Source organism: Dioscorea cayenensis, chromosome 9 (genome assembly GCF_009730915.1).
Source record: "Dioscorea cayenensis subsp. rotundata cultivar TDr96_F1 chromosome 9, TDr96_F1_v2_PseudoChromosome.rev07_lg8_w22 25.fasta, whole genome shotgun sequence".
Lineage (NCBI taxonomy): Eukaryota > Viridiplantae > Streptophyta > Magnoliopsida > Dioscoreales > Dioscoreaceae > Dioscorea > Dioscorea cayenensis.
The window spans coordinates 8,081,253-8,086,418 of record NC_052479.1 but is presented as its reverse complement, the minus strand read 5'-3'; positions in this window follow the sequence as shown (position 1 = coordinate 8,086,418).

Here is a 5,166-nt window from a genome sequence, read left to right as displayed (position 1 = left end):
ACACTAGAGTTGAGAATCTATCTTTGTAATCTTTGTGGATGAGTGACAAACCATGAGGGTTAGACAAAGCAAGGTTAGAGAGGGTCGAGAGGGTGAGTCAAGAGGTAGCAGAACGTTCCTTTCTATGTGATTTATCCTACCTCTATCTTCCAAGAGTTCTTTTGCGGTCATGATAGAGTGAAGTGCTAAGAGACAAACTCCACTGGGGCTAAGTTGAGCAAGGGACAGAGTGAAGTATTGAAGTAATCATTAGTGCTGAGGCTTAATTGTGACTAGGGGTCTTTCGCCTAGACCAAAGGGTTAGATTTATACCTATCACTTGGAGCCCCCAGTGCTTTATGCAACCCCACATAGTGTGAGGCATTGAGAGTATTTCTTTCCACCGTGACATAGTATAGGGTTAGTCACGGTTGACCTTAGGTTTGGGACTCTGTGTTTTAGGATGTCTACGACTCATTAAACATCAATGATGAGGCATAATGATTAGTCTTGCACTTGAAACAATAGTCTTAGGGTGAGCAATGTCCGAGTGCCCCATTTTCTATCGATTGCCTCTCCTTATATTCTATTATGTCTCTTTCTTCTTTGCTTTATTTTTACTTTCATCGATATTGTTCACATCACTCCTGAATCATCCTCACCATAGTTAAATAGCAATTCTATTGTTTCTAAGCACTATTCCCTGTGGATACAAATACCCACTCACTGGGGTACTTTATTACTTCGACAACCGATGCACTTGTGGTACACACACGCAAGGGGTGTGTCAGTGTGCGTAAGTGCAGAGTGTCAGTCCACAGGAAACAAAGTGAATACTAGTAATAACTCTGGACTTAAAAAATAGCTTGAATAGTGGAAAGTTTTGTGTGTGAACGTGAACAAATGAAAATAAGAAAATGTGAGAAATAATAGGAGAAAAATATAGGATGAAAATGATGTTCGGGTATAGCATCCTTCTAAGGTTACGATGTTCAGGACAATGGTTGTCTAAACATGCAATTCTATTTGAACCGAAAGGTTTTTAGAAATATACAGCTTTTAGTTGAAGTGTAACTGAATAGGTGCAAAGCTGATATAGACATCTACACAATCATATTAACACTCTATGAAATCTTATTGTAGACTAATGATAATCTTTTAAGTAGATAATCTCGCCCTAAAGAGATATTATCCCTAATCCAAATATAGAGCAGAAATGTGATTTCTCATAAAATTCACTCCACATGATTACAAAGAGCTCATAAATTATCTTCAATCCACTTAGAAGAATTATGGGAGACAAAGCCTTCTAGATGCCCTAACCAAAGGTGTACCCACTATCCTCTCGAATTACTGTAAGTCTATGCTAGGTGAAAATTTCTTCTCGTCAAGTAGCAATATAATGTATGATAGCTTGGGTTTTTACCTCGTTAGTAATCAAGCAGTCATTCACACAATTAGACTTCAATAGATATGATTGCAAAAAAGAATAAATTAAAGTATCAAAGATTCAACAACCAAAGTCAAGAAAATTAATCCTAGAGTTCAACTATACCCAAACATCGACAAATTAGCCCTCCATTAATGGAGGACAAGCATTCAAGATACAAAGAGTAGAGGAAAACATGAGATCCATGAAAACCCCGTTTTCAGTCCCTAGGATGAAAAGTCACCGAAGAAGTTTCCACGCACGCTGTCAAGATGAGCTCGATGGCTACAATCTTCAACCCTCTTAAATGTAAGACCAAATCCCTCTCCAAATCTCTCCTAAAATGCAAGAGATTTGGCCATTTTCTTCATCAACCTCACCTCTAAGAATCACCACAAAAGAATAAAAAGATGGAATAGAGAATGCCCTAAAATCATCATGAGTTCTATTTAAAACCGACTACTTACGGGCTACTTACAGGCATAAGTGATAGACCATAAGGGATCTAGAGAAGATTGACAAGATCCCCTTGCTTATATCCCGCAAGTGCACGAGTTTGTCGAAGTAATAATCCTTGGGTGAGCGCGGTCGAATCCACAGGGAGTAGGGAGTAAAGACACTTAATTCGATTCTTAGCTATGTGGAGTATCAACAATGATAAGTGTGGTAATGATTCAATTCTCAACAATAAAAGCAACAAGTGAGAGAGCAAGAATAAAGAAAAGGGTAAGGCAATCGATAAAGATAGGGGTACTCGGATGATGCTTCACCTAGGATAATCGTTTCAAGTGCAAGAACTCTCTATTATACCTCCTAATCAATGCCATGGTGAGTCGTGGAAATCCTTACAAACATAGTCCCAAATCTAAGGTCAACTATGCCTAACTCTATACATGTCCCAGAGGAGAAATCGAACAATCTCAACACCTCGCACTCGCATAGAGTTGCAATGAGCTCTAGGGATTCCAAATGATAAATCTCTTCCTAAAAGTAGACCTAACCCTTTGGTCCAGGCGGAAGGTCCCTAGCCACAATTAAGCCCTAGATACTAAGATCCTCTCAACGCTTCACTCCATTGCACGCGCAACTAGGCCCCAGCGGAGGTTCATCCCTTAGACCACTCACTCTATTATGGCCGTAAAGAACTCGAGGAACGGAGGTAGAATCTATCACGCCGGAGGGGAAAGGGCGCGCTCCTGTATCTCTCGACTCACCCTCTCAACCCTCTCCAACCTAACTTTGTCTAACGCTCGTGGTGTGTCACTCACTCAGAAAGTTACCAACAAGAACTCTCAACCCTAGTGTCACTCTAGGGGAAATGTTCATACAATTAAACATTCAAGGTTGGAACTCACAATAAACATCAATTTAGTGAAAGCATAATAAAGAATTTCAATGAAACGAATACATGGTAGGGTTCACAATCATCCAAGCACCCATTAGGGGTTTAGCTCTCCATGAAGCTTAGTACAATCAAAGAAATAGAATGTAAAAGCAATGAATCCATAAGGAAACCCCCTCGATGGTCATGTTGATGGTCTTGTGGAAAATCCTCTCCTCGTCGTCTAAGGATTCCTTCATCCGGTATAGGATACGCCTCGATCGAAGCTCCCCCTACCAACATTCTTCCTAATGGAATCATGATGTTGGAGCCGTAGAACTTCTCTAAAACCTTGGCGAATACCCCTCGAAACCCTAGCCGAAGCCCTCTCACAAGTTGGGGAAAAGATGGAGAAAAGAATACCAAAATCGGGGCTGAATCGGCTTTAAATAGGGCTGGAATCGGGCAACTCCAGGGTGTGGACGGTACACGCGCCCGTGCGGAATTTCCACAGGGGCGTGGATAATTTCCACACGCCCGTGTGGATTATCTGTCTCTCTGATTTTCTTGGCCGGCTGTGAACAGTGATGCTACAGTAATTGCTTCAGTGCTCTTCTACAGTTTTCGACCTGAATAACTTCCCAATTCCATACTTTCATCGGGGTAACGCAAACGGGCACACGTTCACGTCGTGAATCACTTGCTTCTTCAATGATATATATGTTGGTGGAGTTCTTGTTCTTGTATGCATAAGACGGAATGCTCGAGTGTGCCTGCCTTTGTGCCCCTCCAAATGGATGTACTCACTCGGATGCGAGGAGGTTGGCACACACTCTAGCATCTAACACCTGTCCAATGTCTTCACGTTTGAACCTTAGCAAGATCTCCTCCAAAATAGGTGCATTATGGTCCACATTGGCCCATTTCCTTCATACTCGGCCTCACAACCCTACCTGCATAAAAGTAACATAAAAACACACATATTAATGTAAAAAACTGAGAAAAGTAATGCTCAACATAAGGAATGAACGCTTCGCATTCATATCGCACAAGCACTTATCAAAGATTATCACGAGCCTTACAAGATGACTTACGACCATTAGCCCTGTCCGTAAGGTCTTCTGTTTATGTCACGGTCTATCTTACTGTCGTAAGCGCTTGATCATAAACTGCACTGGATGATCCTTATTGACATCTTTATGGGCATAAGCTTTGCTCGTAAGGTTCTCTAAATTGGCTCTAAATCATTCTTATGGGAATAAGCATGCCCACAAGGTTCTCTGATTTTCACTCATGGTCATAAGGCTGACCATAAGCCGCCTGTAAGCCACCCTGTTTACTTGTACTTAATACATTGATGTCGAGAGAGCCCCAAACTCATCGTTTTGGGTCTAGAATGGTTCTTTCGGCTCTCAGTCATATTTAAACACTGCCCTAAGACTGTTTAATACAAAATACAATGTATTTAGCATCAAATTCCACAATATGATTCTGATACATGCCAATTGAGTGTACAAATTAATATGAAATACATGAATATTGTATTATACTCATCAAATTGCACCACATTTAAGCTTTCACTTGTCCTCAAGCAAAATAAAAACAATGCAAACAAAGTGGAGAAAGTGTAGGACCTCAGACACTCAAGAATTTAGGAGTTTTACAACTATTTCAAGTTTCCACAATACAAGCATACTTGATTGCTTCCCCGCAAGTGTACGGGATCGCCAAGTAATACCTCGCGTGAAGACACGAGGATCGTATTCCACGGGCTAAGGATCTCTTATTACTCCTTCTCGAGCTATTATCTAGCCTAAGATCTCAAGTGATGGATTTTTACTCTACTAAATGTAATTAAAGCTAAAACGAGATTATGCCCAAATTATAGAGAACAAGCAATAAGCAAGCAAGAAAATCAATGAGATGCAAATGCCTATGGATGAGGATCCCCTTGAGGGGTTATCATGCAACATGGATGATGATCTAAAGATGCAAGGGTAAAATGGACCATGAGATTCCAAGATTAGAACAACCCCAATTTCTTGGCGATTGAACCCTAATCCCATACGAACATAGAAAGGAATTTCTTCCAAATCTCACTTAGGATTAAACCTACTCTTCTTCGGATTAAACCTACATGGAGGGCTACCAAACACCCGATTTCTTGGCGTGATGATACAAGTATCCCCTTCTAATCCATTCATGATCTAATACATGCGAGCAAGTCACATCTACATGCATCACTCATAAAAGAGCTACGGATTTCTCCTTAGTGTAGCACTTAGCATGAAAACAATAGATTAAATCTCAAAATTACCCAAGCATGGAATTAACAAGTTATCATCTAACATACATGATAAAACCCCCCAAGGTTCACCAACACCCGGTGCCCTTGGGGGTCTAGTGTGTCATCATCCCACAACAAGCAATACAAACA